Source organism: Nerophis ophidion, linkage group LG25, assembly GCF_033978795.1.
Source record: "Nerophis ophidion isolate RoL-2023_Sa linkage group LG25, RoL_Noph_v1.0, whole genome shotgun sequence".
Taxonomy (NCBI): Eukaryota; Metazoa; Chordata; class Actinopteri; order Syngnathiformes; family Syngnathidae; genus Nerophis; species Nerophis ophidion.
The window spans coordinates 13,989,441-14,010,107 of NC_084635.1; the positions used below are offsets into that span (position 1 = coordinate 13,989,441).

The following is a 20,667-nucleotide window of genomic DNA, read 5'->3' on the forward strand; positions in this document are numbered from 1 at the left end:
CCATGCCGCCCCCAAACTCATTGTTTGGGGGTATCCATAATAGGCTGATAGAGAGAAGTTTTTATTTACACAATGAGTCGGGTGTGTCTTCTTGACCTCCGCGGCGGAGGCTCCGCCGAACCCCTGAGGCCGACTCACCGAACTCCTATTGTTCGATTGAACTCAGCTTAAGAACCACTGCTCTAAATGCACATGCCCCTGAAGTCATATTCATCTGGAATTCAAGCAAAATCTTCAGGAAAAGTATCCAACAAAACATAAACACAGTTTGTGCACCAAGAGGACATCCATTTTGACTAAATAGAGGAAGTTAAAGCTGTAACAAAGTTTTTGTATGTGAACCACTATAATTAGGGCTGCGAATCTTTAGGTCTCCCCCGATTCGATTCAATATCGATTCTTGGGGTTATGATTCGATTCAAAATCAACTTTTTTTTAAATTTCAACACGATTCTCGATTCAAAAACAATTTTTTTCCCGATTTAAAAGGATTCTCTATTCATTCAATACATAGGATTTCAGCAGGATCTACCCCAGTCTGCTGAAATGCAAGCAGAGTAGTAGATTTTTGTAAAGCTTTAATAATTGTAAAGGACAATGTTTTATCAACTGATTGCAATAATGTAAATTTGTTTTAACTATTAAACAAACCAAAAATATGACTTATTTTATCTTTGTGAAAATATTGGACACAGTGTGTTGTCAAGCTTATGAGATGCGATGCAAGTGTAAGGCACTGTGACACTATTCTTTTTTTTATTTTTACAAATGTCTAATGATAATGTCAATTTTTAATCACTGCTATGCTGAAATTATAACTAATATTGACACTGTTGATAATATTCATTTTTGTTTCACTACTTTTGGTTTGTTCTGTGTCGTGTTTGTGTCTCCTCTCAATTGCTCTGTTTATTGCCTTTCTGAGTGTTGCTGGGTCAGGTTTGGTTTTGGAATTGGATTGCATTGTTATGGTATTGGGTTTAGATCCGGGCGACCATTCTTCCCAATCACGCCTCTCCAGACACTCGGGTGAAGAGAGGGGCGGAGCTTTCTACCGATCACCACCTGGTGGTGAGTTGGCTGCGATGGTGGGGGAGGATGCCGGACAGACCTGGCAGGCCCAAGCGCATTGTGAGGGTCTGCTGGGAACGTCTGGCAGAGTCTCCTGTCAGAGAGAGTTTCAATTCACACCTCCGGGAGAACTTTGAACATGTCACGAGGGAGGTGCGGGACATTGAGTCCGAGTGGACCATGTTCCGAACCTCTATTGTCGAGGCGGCTGATTGGAGCTGTGGCCGCAAGGTTGTTGGTGCCTGTCGTGGCGGTAATCCCAGAACCCGTTGGTGGACACCAGCAGTGAGGGATGCCGTCAAGCTGAAGAAGGAGTCCTATCGGGTTCTTTTGGCTCATAGGACTCCGGAGGCAGTGGACGGGTACCGACGGGCCAAGCGGTGTGCAGCTTTAGCGGTCGCGGAGGCAAAAACTCGGACATGGGAAGAATTCGGGGAAGCCATGGAAAACGACTTCCGGGCGGCTTCGAAGCGATTCTGGACCACCATACGGCGCCTCAGGAAGGGAAAGCAGTGCACTATCAACACCGTGTATGGTGCGGATGGTGTTCTGCTGACCTCAACTGCGGATGTTGTGGGTAGGTGGAAGGAATACTTCGAAGACCTCCTCAATCCCACCAACACGTCTTTCTTTGAGGATGCGGTGCCTGGGGAATCTGTAGTGGACTCTCCTATTTCTGGGGCTGAGGTCGCTGAGGTAGTTAAAAAGCTCCTCGTCGGCAAGGCCCCAGGGGTGGACGAGATCCGCCCGGAGTTCCTTAAGGCTCTGGATGCTGTGGGGCTGTCTTGGTTGACAAGACTCTGCAGCATCGCGTGGACATCGGGGGAGGTACCTCTGGATTGGCAGACCGGGGTGGTGGTCCCTCTCTTTAAGAAGGGGGACCGGAGGGTGTGTTCCAACTATCGTGGGATCACACTCCTCAGCCTTCCCGGTAAGGTTTATTCAGGTGTACTGGAGAGGAGGCTTCGCCGGATAGTCGAACCTCGGATTCAGGAGGAACAGTGTGGTTTTCGTCCTGGTCGTGGAACTGTGGACCAGCTCTATACTCTCGGCAGGGTTCTTGAGGGTGCATGGGAGTTTGCCCAACCAGTCTACATGTGCTTTGTGGACTTGGAGAAGGCATTCAACCGTGTCCCTCGGGAAGTCCTGTGGGGAGTGCTCAGAGAGTATGGGGTATCGGACTGTCTTATTGTGGCGGTCCGCTCCCTGTATGATCAGTGTCAGAGCTTGGTCCGCATTGCTGGCAGTAAGTCGGACACGTTTCCAGTGAGGGTTGGACTCCGCCAAGGCTGTCCTTTGTCACCGATTCTGTTCATAACTTTTATGGACAGAATTTCTAGGCGCAGCCAAGGCGTTGAGGGGTTCCGGTTTGATGGCCACGGGATTAGGTCTCTGCTTTTTGCAGATGATGTAGTCCTGATGGCTTCATCTGGCCGGGATCTTCAGCTCTCACTGGATCGGTTCGCAGCCGAGTGTGAAGCGACCGGAATGAGAATCAGCACCTCCAAGTCCGAGTCCATGGTTCTCGCCCGGAAAAGGGTGGAGTGCCATCTCCGGGTTGGGGAGGAGACCCTGCCCCAAGTGGAGGAGTTCAAGTACCTAGGAGTCTTGTTCACGAGTGGGGGAAGAGTGGATCGTGAGATCGACAGGCGGATCGGTGCGGCGTCTTCAGTAATGCGGACGTTGTATCGATCCGTTGTGGTGAAGAAGGAGCTGAGCCGGAAGGCAAAGCTCTCAATTTACCGGTCGATCTACGTTCCCATCCTCACCTATGGTCATGAGCTTTGGGTCATGACCGAAAGGATAAGATCACGGGTACAAGCGGCCGAAATGAGTTTCCTCCGCCGGGTGGCGGGGCTCTCCCTTAGAGATAGGGTGAGAAGCTCTGCTATCCGGGAGGAGCTCAACGTAAAGCCGCTGCTCCTCCACATCGAGAGGAGCCAGATGAAGTTGTTCGGGCATCTGGTCAGGATGCCACCCGAACGCCTCCCTAGGGATGTGTTTAGGGCACGTCCAGCTGGTAGGAGGCCACGGGGAAGACCCAGGACACGTTGGGAAGACTATGTCTCCCGGCTGGCCTGGGAACGCCTCGGGATCCCCCGGGAAGAGCTAGACGAAGTGGCTGGAGATAGGGAAGTCTGGGCTTCCCTGCTTAGGCTGCTGCCCCCGCGACCCGACCTCGGATAAGCGGAAGATGATGGATGGATGGATGGATGGATGTTATGGTATTGCTGTGTATTGTTTTGTTGGATTAAAAAAAAACGATTTTTTTAGAACTGAGAATCGATTTTGAATGGCACAACGTGGTAATCGCGATTCAAATTTGAATCGATTTTTTTCCCCACACCCCTAATTATAATCATCTAAGTCGGGGGTCAGCAACCCGCGGCATGCGGCTTTTTAAGCCCCGCATAGTGGCTTCCTGGACCTCTTTCAGAGATGTGTGAAAATGGAAAAAGACGAAGAAAAAAAATTTTTTTTTTGTTTTAATATATTTTGTGTAGGACAACAAACATGACACAAACCTTCCTAATGGATGGATGCTTCACTAATGTATTTGGCAAGCACGGTTTTGTCCTACTAATTTCAGCCATCCTTGAACTCATAGTTTGTTTACGTGTCCAACTTTCTCCAATGCTGCCACAGAAAGACATGTTTTATGCCACTCCTTCTTTGACTCATTTTGTCCACCAAACGTTTTATTCTGTGCGTTATTGCACAAAGGTGAGCTTCGTTGATTTTATTGATTTGCTGGAGTTCTTATCAGGCATATTTGGTCAATCAATGACTGCAAGCTAATTGATGCAATCATGCTATTTAGGCTAGCTGTATGCACAAATTGCATGATTATGCCTCATTTGTAGGTATCCATCCATCCATTTTCTACCGCTTATTCCCTTTCGGGGTCGCGGGGGGCGCTGGCGCCTATCTCAGCTACAATCGGGCGGAAGGCAGGGTACACCCTGGACAAGTCGCCACCTCATCGCAGGGCCAACACAGATAGACAACATTCACACTCACATTCACACACTAGGGCCAATTTTTAGTGTTGCCAATCAACCTATCCCCAGGTGCATGTCTTTGGAAGTGGGAGGAAGCCGGAGTACCCGGAGGGAACCCACGCATTCACGGGGAGAACATGCAAACTCCACACAGAAAGATCCCGAGCCAGGATTTGAACCCAGGACTGCAGGACCTTCGTATTGTGAGGCAGACGCACTAACCCCTCTGCCACTGTGAAGCCCCATTTGTAGGTATGTGTGAGCTAATTTAATTTTCTTTACTTATGTCCTCTGCGTGTTTAATTTATGTTTGCATGTCTCGTGACACATTATCTGCATTTCTCATAGTTGTGTGCCATGTTGTTCCAGACACAGCAAATGTTAACCAGCTTGCAAACATTGTACAAAATTCATTAGAAGAAGACAGCCTGCCGTTTCCTTTAACTTGGACACACACATCTATACCTTTGGCCATTCTGACCCAGTAATTTAAAGAAGGGATCTCATCCTGTGAGAAGCCTCCATTTTACTAATTATTTCCAATGTTGCAAAAATGTGTAGAATAAAAATTAAAAAAACATTTCTGTCAACAAAGATTTGCGTCACCCTTTGATAGTAGACTAATATAGCTATTATAGAAACTTACATCATGTGTTGCCTTCATTATAACACTTATAGCAGGCTTTAAATTTTTTGCAGCTCCAGTCCGAATTGTTCTTTGTAATTTTAGTCCAATATGGCTCTTTTAACATTTCAGGTTGCCAACCCCTAAGTGCTAGTTCTCACCTCTCCCCTTCTCCAAAATGGATTTGTGTCAGAACAAACAATATAACCAGCGAGTCAGGTTAGTAATGCTATCCCTTCTAAGCATGTGAAGAATAAACATACTTCAGGACACTTGTTTGACAGCCGAGGGCCAACATTTTGTTTAAACACACATCAAGTTGCATTTAGTATATTAATAACGTAAGCATGTGTACTAATAAAATCCATCCAATTGGGCGGAAGGCGGGGCACAACATGGACAAGTCGCCACCTCATCGCAGGGCCAAAACAGATATATTATTTGTATATATCGGGGGTGGAAAAGTTCACAAACTCAAAGGTGCGGATGTTTTTACGGTTTTTGTGAGATAGTTTTGTGTTCAATTCAGTGAACATTGTTGGTTTTTAAACACCCAGGATACCGTATCTCCCAATATTGCACCATTACCATTTGATACTTGTGGTTCTTACACAAATGTATCATTAAATTAAACTTAAAATTGGCACCTAAAGTTTTGAGTTTCTGACCCTTGAATGGAATGCAAGAATTCTCATATTTTTTGATGCAACACATCATTGGACATTTGTGACCAGTATTTGAAATATTTGAGTGAATTATGGTTCGAGAAAATCAGGAGGGATATATGGTTGCTAACCCGGGTAGCTAACCTGTCCCTGGTTTTGTTTCCTTAGCTATCGTAGACACCACATCCGCTTCCCCTTGCCAATCAGCCCCCTTTTTAATCCATCCATCCATCCATCCATTTTCTTCCGCTTATCCGAGGTCGGGTCGCGGGGGCAGCAGCCTAAGCAGGGAAGCCCAGACTTCCCTCTCCCCAGCCACTTCGTCCAGCTCTTCCCGGGGGATCTCGAGGCGTTCCCAGGCCAGCCGGGAGACAGTCTTCCCAACATGTCCTGGGTCTTCCCCGTGGCCTCCTACCAGTTGGACGTGCCCTGGCTCCTCTCGATGTGGAGGAGCAGCGGCTTTAATTTGAGTTCCTCCCGGATGACAGAGCTTCTCACCCTATCTCTAAGGGAGAGCCCCGCCACACGGCGGAGGAAACTCATTTTGGCCGCTTGTACCCGTGATCTTGTCCTTTCGGTCATGACCCAAAGCTCATGACCATAGGTGAGGATGGGAACGTAGATCGACCGGTAAATTGAGAGCTTTGCCTTCCGGCTCAGCTCCTTCTTCACCACAACGGATCGGTACAACGTCCGCATTACTGAAGACGCCGCACCGATCCGCCTGTCGATCTCACGATCCACTCTTCCCCCACTCATGAACAAGACTCCTAGGTACTTTAACTCCTCCACTTGGGGCAGGGTCTCCTCCCCAACCCGGAGATGGCACTCTACCCTTTTCCGGGAGAGAACCATGGACTCGGACTTTGAGGTGCTGATTCTCATTCCGGTCGCTTCACACTCAGCTGCGAACTGATGCAGTGAGAACTGAAGATCCGGAAGCCCTCAATGCCTTGACTGCGCCTAGAAATTCTGTCCATAAAAGTTATGAACAGAATCGGTGACAATGGGCATCCTTGGCGGAGTCCAACCCTCACTGGAAACGTGTCCGACTTACTGCCGGCAATGCGGACCAAGCTCTGACACTGATCGTACAGGGAGCGGACCGCCATAATAAGACAGTCAGATACCCCATACTCTCTGAGCACTCCCCACAGGACTTCTTGAGGGACACGGTTGAATGCCTTCTCCAAGTCCACAAAGCAAATGTAGACTGGTTGGGCAAACTCCCATGCACCCTCAAGAACCCTGCCGAGAGTATAGAGCTGGTCCACAGTTCCACGACTAGGACGAAAACCACACTGTTCCTCCTGAATCCGAGGTTCGACTATCCGGCGTAGTCTCCTCTCCAGTACGCATGAATAAACCTTACCGGGAAGGCTGAGGAGTGTAGTTGGAACACACCCTCCGGTCCCCCTTCTTAAAGAGAGGTACCGCCCCCGATTTCCACGCGATGCTGCAGAGTCTCGTCAACCAAGACAGCCCCACAGCATCCAGAGCCTTAAGGAACTCCGGGCGGATCTCATCCACCCCTGGGGCCCTGCCACCGAGGAGCTTTTTAACTACCTCAGTAACCTCAGCCCCAGAAATAGGAGAGCCCACCACAGAATCCCCAGGCACTGCTTCCTCATAGGAAGACGTGTTGGTGGGATTGTGGAGGTCTTTGAAGTAGTCCTTCCACCTATCCACAACATCTGCAGTTGAGGTTAGCAGATCACCACCCCCTTTTTAAGATGTAGGTTAATGGTACCAAGATGTTGGATTGTAGCAACTTTAGAGTTGTCCTCCATCTTCCAGCCCATCCTCCGAAGAACCTTTTTCTAATATTAAAACATGTGGTTACCTTGTGGCTTCACCTATGTTCATCACCACCAGTGGTAGCGCCAGCCTTGTTTATTCTGTAATGTCTGGCACCTTTCGTTCTCGCGCTCTCGCCCTTGGTGTTCTCTTCTTGTCTACCTCTGGATATGCCCCAGAAGTAGTACTTCAGTGTATTTTTGCTCCGCTGCAATTTAAATACTTTATTTGACTGTCACAACACCTCTTCTCTGCATCCTAATGTCCAAACTTAAACCAAACGCAACATTACCAATGTTAACAAAAGCTAGAAGGTCATACACAGTTTTTTATGATCTAGCTACAAAAATATTTGATTTATAAATATTAATTCTCACTTTGCGAAAATGTATTTACCGTGCTTAAAGGGGAACTGCACTTTTTGGGGGAATTTTGCACAACCTTTCGTGTAGTTTTTGCCATTTCTGGGCCCTAAATGTCTGTCAAAGTGTACCAACTTGTCGGAATACCTCTTCAGACTTCTTCTGTCTGGGTGAGAGGTTTGATTTATGATCTATAATAAACTTCCAGGGTGCAAGGAAGCGAGAAAACCGCAGACCACTCGATGATCACATCTAAATCACATCTACTCACAGGAGTGATCCCGGCGCCTTTATAGTCTATGTTGACGCTTACAATAACCATATCACCAATACTTGGTTAATATTCATGTCATAAATGTAAATGCAGTTTCTAAATGGTTATTTATTGGACTTTATGGGCGAAATAGTGGCGCTCCCTTTGGCTCCACTGTAAGCAGACTTATTTATAAAAAGATTATACATACTATTTTTCTTTTTACTGTTTCAAATGTCTCGAAGATCCCACACTGGAGTCTTTGGCGTGTGTTGTCCAAAATCTAGCTATAATGCTAGAAATTAGAGAGTATAAGGGTGATTGTCGTTAGGGGAGAAATGAAAAATCGATTCCCATCCGAATTGCGATATTTATTACGGTTCTGAATCAATTCACAAGGGGAGGTTTTGTAACGTGTTTTGAAAAGGTTTTATTACAAATTATATGCTAAATAATATGTTGCAAGAATTGGTTTGAATGGACAACTGTGTTGAATCGATACTCAATTTTGAATTAAACGGTCACCTCAACAATCAGAATCAAACTGAATTATAAGTTCTTATATGATTGAGATCCCTACTTTTAGTAAACCCCCTGTGTCTGTAGCTTTAAGGCTAATGAGCTACAGTATGTTTGTCCACATTTGTCATTGGTGTGCTGATTGAGGAAACAATTTTGGGCCCTTCATCCAAGTTTTATATAATGTATACATTGTAAGAAAGAAAAAAAAATAACAAAAAGATAAAACTTGAGAGCTTCCACATCTTTAGCTAATTGATGAATAATTGGCAGAGTTCTAGGCTTTATTTTAAGATAGCAAAGCCTTATTTTTTTTTCTTTTTACAAAGCTGTACCCCATGAAGCGGTGTGTCAAAGGTGGTATCATGAGGAAGGTTTTGTCATGAAAATCGCAACATCAGAAACGCCCGTTTCAGCACTTCATATCTTATTGCAAAAGTCAGTCCACCCGAGACTTTGCTATGTCGCGATCGTTCTAATTCACGCAAATGTAATCAATCCCCGCAAATTTCACAAGACTTTGCATAATTTCCTTATGCACTGACTTTTTGGCCAATGAGCGTCATTTTAACCAGTCAATTTTCATCTTGTCTACACATGTTTCATGTGTAGACAAGATGTCACAATATATCAACTCTTCATTGATCAAAGGGCACACTTGTCGTCCTTCCGCTTAGCTGAGATCTACTTCTGGTTCCTGTCTATAGCGCTAAGCCTTCTGGGTAACGCAGTAAATAAACATAAGCATCCTCACTTCCTAGTTTGCTTCATGTCATTCAAAGTTCCATTCACTTGAACTAAGGGGCTAAGGCCAAATCCTGAAAAACAACCCCACACCATAATTCCTCCTCCACCAAATTTCACACTCAGCACAATGCAGTCCGAAATGTACCGTTCTCCTGGCAACACTCCAAACCCAGACTCCTCCATCAGATTGCTAAATGGAAAAGCATGATTCATCACTCTAGAGAACGCGTTTCCACTGCTCTAGAGTCGAGTGGTGATGTGCTTTACACAACTGCATCCGACTTTGTGATGGGTGGCCAAATACTTTTGGCAATATAGTGTACATACACAAAGAACGTCTGCAGCTCGTCGTGGACGACACAGCAGCCAACGGACAATAAGGTAGCCTTTAGTGGTGGTTCTGTTTGTAATTATAATTTATTAATAGGGGTGCACAAAAAGGGCTTCACGGTGGCAGAGGGGTTAGTGCGTCTGCCTCACAATACGAAGTTCCTGCAGTCCTGGGTTCAAATCCAGGCTCGGGATCTTTCTGTGTGGAGTTTGCATGTTCTCCCCATGAATGCGTGGGTTCCCTCCGGGTACTCTGGCTTCCTCCCACTTCCAAAGACATACACCTGAAGATAGGTTGATTGGCAACACTAAATTGGCCCTAGTGTGTGAATGTGAGTGTGAATGTTGTCTGTCTATCTGTGTTGGCCCTGCGATGAGGGGGCGACTTGTCCAGAGTGTACCCCGCCTTCCGTCGATTGTAGCTGAGATAGGCGCCGGCGCCCCCCGCGACCCTGAAAGGGAATAAGCGGTAGAAAATGGATGGATGGATGGGTGCACAAAAAAAAAAAGATTCACATCAGTCACCATTTAGAATTTTCAAAAATCGATTTAAAATAATTAATGAAATATTTTATTCTTTTAGAATTCATTTTAAAAAAGACACTTTTACGCCATCTCCATGCTAATTTTTCTAACCTGTAGGTTATTTTGAAAAACTTCAAAATATTACACTAAATAATACATTGCGAGAATTCTTTTAAATCGAGAATCATGTTGAATCAATAATCAATTCAGAATTAAAATGTCACCCCAGGAATCAGAATCAGATTGAATCGTTAAATGCCCAAAGATTCACACCCTTATTATTTGTTTCTATTATTAGTTTTAATCAAATATAACAGTACATTAATTAGACCAACCTTGAGTATGAGCTATCCTGGCATTAGCCTGTGCAGTGTAAAATAAGTAAAACATCAATAGAGTATTTGTTTTACAATTTTTGTCAAAATCCTGTGCTTTTTGAGGTTAAGGTTACAAATAACGCTTGAAACTAAATCACAAGTTGATTCAATGCTATTGAACGTTGCAACTTTTGAACCCAACTTTCTGAAAGAGCTGCCACGAATTCAGGCATTTTAGGCCGCCAACACCCCTCCCTAAAACGCTGGCATAAATATTACACTAAATAATACATTGCGAAAATTAATTTAAATCGAGAATCGTGTTGAATCAATAATCAATTCAGAACTAAATTGTCACCCCACAAATCAGAATCTGATTGAATCGTTAGTGTTACGATCCGCTGCCCGGATCGTTTGTTATTTGGATTTTTGAGTTTGTTTGTGCACTTCCTGATTTGTTCTGTCGCCATGGTTGCATATTTGTTTCACCTGTTCCTTGTTTACGGACTCTCACCTGTTTGTTGATTACCATCCCTATTTAAGCCTGCATTTTCTGTGACTCGTTCTCAGATATTAACCTTGTTTCCCACAACAGTGACGACGCTATCTCCCGACTTTGGTAATCCTGTTTTGTACTTGTTAGCTTCCACGTTATTCCTGTGTTTAGTTCCCTAGCCTCCGTGCTAGCGCTTTTGGTTTGTCTTTTCTACCTAGCACCAGTGTTTTTGTTCTTAGCCTGTTTTTAGTTAAATAAACCATTGTTTCTTACCTGTACGCTGTGTCAGAGCCCGATCTGCATCTTGAAAGAGCACCACCCGAACCACCATGCCTATGAATTGTCACAGTTAGGTGCCCAAAGATTCACACCCCAATCAATTGTTACTATTATTAGTTTTAATCAAATATAACAGTACATTCATTGGACCAGCCTTAAGTATGAGCTTTCCTGCCCTTAGCCTGTGCAGGGTAAAATAAGTAAAACATCAATATAATATTTGTTTTACAATTTTTGTCAAAATCCTGTGCTTTTTGAGGTTAAGGTTACAAGAAACGCTCGAAACAAAATCACATATTGATTCAATGTTATTGAACATCGCAACTTTTGCCCCAACTTTCTTAAAGAGCTGCCAAGAATTCAGGCATTTTAGGCCACAACCCCTCCCAAAAAAAAACCGCCTGCATCAATATTATACTAAATAATTCATTGCGAGAATTCTTTTATATCGAGAATCGTGTTGAATCAATAATCAATTCAGAAATAAATAGTCACCCGAGGAATCAGAATCGGATTGATTCGTTAGGTTCCCAAACATTCACACTCCTATTAATTGTTACTATTATTAGTTTTAATCAAATATAACAGTACATTAATTTGACCAACCTTTTGTATGAGCTTTTCCGCAATTAGCCTGTGCGGGGTAAAATAAGTAATACATCAATGCAGTATTTGTTTTCCATTTTTGTCAAAATCCTGTGCTTTTTGAGTTTAAGGTTACAAGTAACGCTTGAAACCAAATCACAAGTTGATTCAATGTTACTCAACAACATTGCAACTTTTGCCCCAACTTTCTTAAAGAGCTGCCAAGAATTCAGGCATTTTAGGCCACAACCCCCCCCCCCCCCCCCTCCCAAAAAAAAACGCCTGCATGAATATTATACTAAATAATACATTGCGAGAATTATTTTATATCGAGAATCGTGTTGAATCAATAATCAATTCAGAAATAGTCACCCAAGGAATCAGAATCGGATTGAATCGTTAGGTTCCCAAAGATTCACACCCTTATTATTTGCTACTATTATTAGTTTTAATCAAATATAACAGTACATTAATTAGACCAACCTTGAGTATGAGCTTTTCGGCCATTAGTCTGTGCGGGGTAAAATAAGTAATACATCAATACGGTATTTGTTTTCCCAATTTTGTCGAAATCCCGTGCTTTTTGAGGTTAAGGTTACAAGAAACGCTCGAAACAAAATCACACGTTGATTCAATGTTACAGAACATTGCAACTTTTGCCCCAACTTTCTCAAAGAGCTGCCATAAATTCGGGCATTTTAGGCCACAACCCTCCCCCACCCCAAAAAAAAACTGCCTGCATGAATATTATACTAAATAATACATTGCGAGAATTCTTTTATATCGAGAATCGTGTTGAATCAATAATCAATTCAGAAATAAATAGTCACCCAAGGAATCAGAATCGGATTGAATCGTTAGGTGCCCAAAGATTCACACCCCAATTAATTGTTACTATTATTAGTTTTAATCAAATATAACAGTACATTAATTAGACCAACCTTGAGTATGAGCTTTCCTGCCATTAGCCTGTGCAGTGTAAAATAAGTAAAACATCAATACAGTATTTGTTTTCCAATTTTCGTCGAAATCCTGTGCTTTTTGAGGTTAAGGTTACAAGAAACGCCCGAAACAAAATCACATATTGATTCAATGTTATTGAACATTGCAACTTTTGCCCCAACTTTCTCAAAGAGCTGCCATAAATTCGGGCATTTTAGGCCACAACCCTCTCCCTCCCCCCCCAAAAAACGCCTGCATGAATATTATACTAAATATTACATTGCGAGAATTCTTTTGTATCGAGAATCGTGTTGAATCCATAATCAATTCAGAAATAAATAGTCACCCAAGGAATCAGAATCGGATTGATTCGTTAGGTGCCCAAAGATTCACACCCCTATTAATTGTTACTATTATTAGTTTTAATCAAATATAACAGTACATTAATTAGACCAACCTTGAGTATGAGCTTTTCGGCCATTAGTCTGTGCGGGGTAAAATAAGTAATACATCAATACGGTATTTGTTTTCCCAATCTTGTCGAAATCCCGTGCTTTTTGAGGTTAAGGTTACAAGAAACGCTCGAAACTAAATCACACGTTGATTCAATGTTACAGAACATTGCAACTTTTGCCCCAACTTTCTCAAAGAGCTGCCATAAATTCAGGCATTTTAGGCCACAACCCCCCCCAAAAAAATGCCTGCATGAATATTATACTAAATAATACATTGCGAGAATTATTTTATATCGAGAATCGTGTTGAATCCATAATCAATTCAGAAATAAATAGTCACCCAAGGAATCAGAATCGGATTGATTCGTTAGGTTCCCAAACATTCACACCCCTATTAATTGTTACTATTATTAGTTTTAATCAAATATAACAGTACATTAATTAGACCAACCTTGAGTATGAGCTTTTCGGCCATTAGTCTGTGCGGGGTAAAATAAGTAATACATCAATACGGTATTTGTTTTCCCATTTTTGTCGAAATCCCGTGCTTTTTGAGGTTAAGGTAACAAGAAACGCTCGAAACAAAATCACATATTGATTCAATGTTATTGAACATTGCAACTTTTGCCCTAACTTTCTCAAAAAGCTGCCACAAATTCAGGCATTTTAGGCCACAACCCTCTCCCTCCCCCCAAAAAAACCGCCTGCATGAATATTATACTAAATAATACATTGCGAGAATTCTTTTATTTCGAGAATCGTGCTGAATCAATAATCAATTCAGAACTAAAATGTCACCCCAGGAATCAGAATCGGATTGACTCGTTAGGTTCCCAAACATTCACACCCCTATTAATTGTTACTATTATTAGTTTTAATCAAATATAACAGTACATTAATTAGACCAACCTTGAGTATGAGCGTTTCGGCCATTAGTCTGTGCGGGGTAAAATAAGTAATACATCAATACGGTATTTGTTTTCCCATTTTTGTCGAAATCCCGTGCTTTTTGAGGTTAAGGTTACAAGAAACGCTCTAAACTAAATCACAAGTTGATTCAATGTTATTGAACATTGCAACTTTTGCCCCAACTTTCTCAAAGAGCTGCCACAAGTTCAGGCATTTTAGGCCACAACCCCCCACCCCCCAAAAAAAACACCTGCAAAATCCTGTAGGGACTTAAAAGTGGAGTACACAATGTTGAAATAAAAAAAAGGTCTATTTTGCATAACATGTTATTATTAGTTTGGTTATGGCTGACGCTCACAAGGCAGCGCACGAGTTCAACAAGCAAGGCGAGCTCATGATTCACTTTCATATGCCAAACCATCCCACTCAGGATAAAGCGGACGCATGTTTTCTTACGCAGGCTTCCATGTGTGACACACACAACATGGTGATCGTGGACTGTTCAGTTCCATAGAGCTTTTCTGCATAGTCAAACATTTGTGATGCTCATGTTCAGTGAAAGGTTTCCAGCTCTGCTCGTTGTCTGAGTCAACAAACACTTTGTGCTGTCCCAAGAAATCCTTCAATCCTGTTAACTCGAATCATGATGTGAAACAAAATGTTCGTTCCACTTTGTCTTATGCAGTGACTGTAAACTTAAAGCGGAACAGTTGTCTTTTCTGACTTATGGCACGATGATGGAAATTTAAACCAATACTACTGACTAAAAATTTCCAGACCTTTTAAAATCAATAACGATAACCAATATGTATGTAAATACATGGACATGGACTATCAATGAAGTAATTGAAAGATAAATTCCGACCTATTTTTCCTCTACATAAGGGTTTTAATTGTTTGCTTGGGACACAATTATAATAATTGACACTATCCTATTCCCTTCATTAATAAAGTATTCATAATAAGAGTATTTCTGAGGTTTGGATATTTGTGGTGGAGTGTATACACATTGGGCATAAGTGTGAACTGTATATTTCTTCTCACAAAATCCTCAAACATTCTGAATATGATTTCATAAAAAATAAAAAAACAAATCCGTCCAAAAATACAGTGGGGCAAAAAAGTATTTAGTCAGCCACCAATGGTGCAAGTTCTCCCACTTAAAATGATGACAGAGGTCTGTAATTTTCATCATAGGTACACTTCAACTGTGAGAGGCAGAATGTGAAAAAAAAAATCCAGGAATTCACATTGTAGGAATTTTAAATAATTTATTTGTAAATTATGGTGGAAATAAGTATTTGGTCAACCATTCAAAGCTCTCACTGATGGAAGGAGGTTTTGGCTCAAAATCTCACGATACATGGGCCCATTCATTCTTTCCTTAACACGGATCAATCGTCCTGTCCCCCTTAGCAGAAAAACAGCCCCAAAGCATGATGTTTCCACCCCCATGCTTCACAGTAGGTTTGGTGTTCTTGGGATGCAACTCAGTATTCTTCTTCCTCCAAACACGACGAGTTGAGTTTATACCAAAATGGATACATGGATGATACAGCAGAGGATTGGGAAAATGTCATGTGGTCAGATGAAACCAAAATAGAACTTTTTGGTATAAACTCAACTTGTCGTGTTTGGAGGAAGAAGAATACCGAGTTGCATCCCAAAAACTATTTTCTTCAAGTTAGCACTTTTCAATTTGTTTTGTTTCTCATGCGCAGGAACCGTAGTTCGCACTCTTCAACGACAGGTGGTGCTGCTTTTGAGTTTGTGAAACATTTTTTGAAGTTGTGAACCATTTGAGTTTGTGAAACATTTTCTTGACTTTGTGAAACATTTTTTCTTATTTTGTGATCATATTTTTGATTTTTTAAATACATTTTTTGAGTTTGTGAGAAATTTTTTTGACTTAGTGAAACATTTATTTGAGTTTGTGAAACATTTTTTTGTAGTTTGTGAAACATTTTTTGAGTTTGTGAATACATTTTTTGAGTTTGTGAAACATTTGAGTTTGTGAAACATTTTTGGGATTTTGCGAATATATTTTTGATTTTATGAATACAGTTTTTTAGTTTGTGAAACATTTTTTGGACCTTATGAAACATTTTTTTGATTTTGTGATCATATTTTTGATTTTGTAAAATTACTTTTTTGAGTTTGTGAAACATTTTTTTGACTTTGTGAAACTTTTTTTGAAATTTGTGAACAAATTTTTTTGAGTTTATGAAAAAAATAAAAAATTTGGGAATAAATTTTTGGAGTATGTGAAACATTTTTTTAAATTTGTGAATACATTTTTTTGAGTTTGTGAAATATTTTCTTTTAAATTTGTGAATAATTTCTTACAGTTTGTGAAACATTTTTTTGAGTTTGTGAATATATCTTAAAAAAATGTAAACACATTTTTGAGTTTGTGAATACATTTTTGAGTTTTTAGAACATATTTTTGAGTTTGTGAATACATTTCTGAGTTTTTAAGAACATCTTTTTGAGTTTGTGAATACATTTTTGAGTTTTTAGAACATATTTTTGAGTTTGTGGAGTTTTGGCAGTAATTTCATTTCATAGTCAAATCATAACGTTCATAAATTTGGGCTGGTGAGCTTGCACACTGTTTTGAATTCTTCCCTCCCACGAATTTATATTTTAACAGTGGGGAATCGGTAATGTCACCGATCGAGAGACCCACTAATATGGGCATTGGAGCACTGGAGAACTCCAACAGCGTTTTTGGTCATCCACTGCTTGTTGTTGATGTACTTGTAGCGTTCTAGCAAGTGGCTGTCTCAAAAACATGTTTTGCTTTTATATGCTACTGTGTAGGAAACTTGTTGAGCTTTAGACTTACACTTAGACAAACTTTAATGATCCACAAGGGAAATTGTTCCACACATTAGCTCAGTTACAAATGATGGAAAAGATGGAAAGGAAAATGCAGGTATAAAATAGACTAAAAGCAATATAAAATATAACATGTGTACGAAATATTTACATGATATATGTACAGTATAGGATATATACTGATATATTATGTTTACATCATACACAATATATAACAATTACCATGTACAATGTTACAGTAACTATTACAATGTACAATATTATATATCTTTGATAAAAGGAGCATGTGCTCTTGAAATAAATTGCATGCTTAATCTGCACTTGCCCATGATTAATGCAATTTTGTTTGCGATTAATCACTTTTGTTAACTCTTTAAATTTTCGGTCCTTCTAAAAATAAATACTTCTGTGCTTATTTGTCTTCACAACATTTTGCCAAAATGGACCACAACAAAATTGCACTAAAGCATATCCAATGCATATATAATCTACAGTAGGAATAATCAACCTTTTTGACCATGTGGTCCACCTTTTCCACAACAGAGGGGCCCAGGGCCAACTCTTATAACAACACTGAATTAGTAGTAATCTTACTCTTGATTTTAATCATATACAAGAATTACATTTAACCTACTTGCAGTTTACAACCTTGTCAAATGATATGAAACCAAGTTTTAATCACAAAGAGTGTTATATATGTAACACAAAGTTTAGGCTTCGGTCAGGCTAATGAGAAAAATCGTACTAACCGAATATACTGCATAAGAAGGAACAAAGAAAAATACTTTACATACTATTGTATTGTGCTAAAATAAATAAACTACGTTAATAATGAGTGTTTTTTTAACTAAACTGTCAATAAAAAAGTGCAAATGAGAATACAGCTTCACCACTATAGTCATACTTTTTGCGCTTAAGAAACTTCTTGAAGGCCCTGTCTACATTAAGCCGGATAACTCCTTAAACAAATAATTATTTGGCCAAAGCATCGTGTCAGCCACACTAAACCATCAATTAAGGTCCCCCTCCTTGGATAATTTTTTACATGGGTAAGTGCGCAGTGTATTTCTTGAATCTCCGGCTCTTAGTGTTGTATGGACTCATCGATCGTTTACAAACTGAGTTGGAAAGGAAGTGACGCCAAAAAGACCGCACCACCCACACAGGAAGTGATGACGGAAAGAACGCGCTACAGACAGCTTCATAATAAAGCGGTTTCGTAACTCGGCGCTAACCACTGGAAGTATGAAGGCGAGTCATCCAGACATGCCCGTGCTTCTCATTCTTCTACATGTACAGACGCTTGTGGAAATCACACAAGAATACCTTAAGAAAAAGTGATTGCAGCTATTTCGGATACAACACTTCTCAGACGGCAAGAGAACTTTCGAATGTGTAGGTCAGCTGTGATTCTGCTTACCGAAAAACTCCATCCGTCCATTTGTCAAAGGAGAGACAACGAAATTGCGGGCTCCCGTAGATGTGATTAAAAAAGGTAGCGTGTGCTTTGTACCACCTGGCCTACGAGGGAAGACTACGGAAAACGTCAAATGCTTTTGGACTGACAATGCAGACTGTATCAGTTATTGTCCGCCATGTACTGTATGTCGCGGACTCAACGTCTAGGTCCAGAGTATATAAAGTTCCCAAAAACGAATGGACAATGAAAGTGAAGGCAAAATAATGAGTGTCCTGACCAGATATCTACATCCCTAAATTGATTGATGTAAAATGTTCTTTATCACATTGTTTACTTTCATCAATTAAAGATTTGATTAATTTATGATGGCTCAAGTGTAATTCACTACAATAGGGCCCCACGACACTGGATTCGTTCATTGAAATACCATAACATCGGATATTGTTCAGATGAGTTCAATTTAATTTAAGAACTTGCACAAAAAGCAACACTGGGGGTGACTATGATGTGCGCATTTTCCACGCATGTGTACTAGGTTGCTTTTGGTGGAGGGGGTCTTAAACGACCATTGTGTATGTGTGGAGAAGGACAAGGTTAGGTGGGATTTACCCTGGATAAATCGGTGTCGAAGGGGCCCAAGACCTTAGCTTCATACTTCTTCTGTTTGTTTGAGATTGTCATTACTCATTACTGGCACACATGGTGGAAAAGTGTATTACAACTGAGTACCCATACGGACCACAGATGAGAAATATCAATCTTGGTTAAGAAAAACTGATCTAGACCACACATGTAGAGTAAAATCTTCATAGGTCCCTTTTAATTGTAGCACTCTATCAGCAAGGACAACTCTGAGTCATTTTCAAAAGAAACATTCAGTAAACATATTTAATATGTTCAAGAGTTTTGCACCAAGCTCGGAGTCAATTAAGTTGTTTGCGCTGGGCGTGTAGACCTATGGATACTTTATTTGTCTGAAAACCTGAGGGCAACTTTTGTTTGTCAAAGCAGGGGGGGAAAAATCCTGCAACCATGAAAGCTATTGTGTGGTGAATGTAACTAAATATGACTGCACACACTAAAGCATTATTATTCCGAACAATATGCACCCATATAATTTCCTTCAAGTCTGGCTGTTAACGGGTCAAACGACTGCATAATTCTTCACGAACAACATCACAGTCAGACCACAGAGTGTTCAGCCTTTGGACTCAAGATATATGTGCACTGCTTGAGACCTCCTGAAATAACCTCCCCATTGTGCAAGCACCTCAAAACAGCCTTTGAAGCGTGTATTTGTGAGGCCGCACAAGTTTGCAAATTCTCTTACAGGGAGAGCACTCTTGACACAACTTCCATTTTTTGTTTGCTTAGTTGTTTATTCTACTGCTACTGAGTCACTTTCCATTTACATGTGTTTTACATGGTAATAACACATTATGGACTTAAGAGTCTAAAAGTTAAGTTTGAGTTAGAGTTTATTTCGAACAAGCATGCATACAAAATGATCTATCAAAATTTTCAGTTTTCTCTATTCAACACGTTCGAAAAGGAGTAGGAAGAAGCAGAGCTCGTTTAATCCTACCCCCTTTCCTTTACATAACAGTTGCTAAAAGTTTTGTTCACTTCCTGTTCTCAATTTATCCACAATACACTCCATAATTAATAACAATAAAAAAATAAATAGATGAATAAAAATTGGTGAATTAAGTTATATTTCTTATAGTGAGATATGATTATATTGAAAATGAATACATGGATGAGATAAATTCAGAATGTTTTTATCATGGTTCTTCTTCTTTGTACTTTGTAAACACTTTAAGTTTGAAGAGTTTTGTGAAGTGGATCATATTAGTACATTGATTTCTTTGCCTAATCTATTCCCTGATTTAATTCCACATACTGAAGGTCTTAAGTGTTGTACGTGCGTACAAATGTTTTAAATAACATTTTTCTCTAAGATTATATTTCTCCTCTTTTGTTAATAATTGTTGTATATTCTTGGGTTATAGTTTGCTTTGTGTATAATTTTAGCTGTTTGCGAATTCACTATGTAATGGAATTTCAGTATTTTTGATTTAAGAAATAAAGGGTTTGTATGTTCTCCATATCCAACATTATATATTATTCCAAATGATCTTTTTTTGTAACACAGTTAATGAATTAAGTGCACTTTTCTAGTGATTTCCCCATATTTCTACATAATAACTCAGATATGGTAACAGGAGCGAGCAGTCGAATTTTGCAGGTGGTTTAAAAGGAGAACTGTTTCCTCCAACATGACAATATTGTTAAAATAATTATATACATTTTGAAGAAAGTGCACTTGTCCGTGCCATAGCGGTGCCTTTTTCCACTTTGACCAAGTTAGCCGTATTGATAACGCAACAAAACCGCTTTGGCTTCAAAATAAAACGCACACGCGCCTCTTTTGAAGAGACACTAGTTCAACTTTCGGTTTCAGTGCTTGCAATAATACATTGAGATACAATTTATTTAAATGATAATTGAAATTTTAATCACTTAC

At 40.5% G+C, this 20,667-nt stretch overlaps 1 protein-coding gene across 5 annotated transcripts in view; it reads right to left on the reverse strand.

The window, feature by feature from the left end:
- The window catches only part of gramd2aa (GRAM domain containing 2Aa), a 110,026-nt gene that overhangs the window by 79,342 nt on the left and 10,017 nt on the right, over positions 1-20,667 (reverse strand). The gene's annotated exons all lie outside the window — the stretch shown is intronic.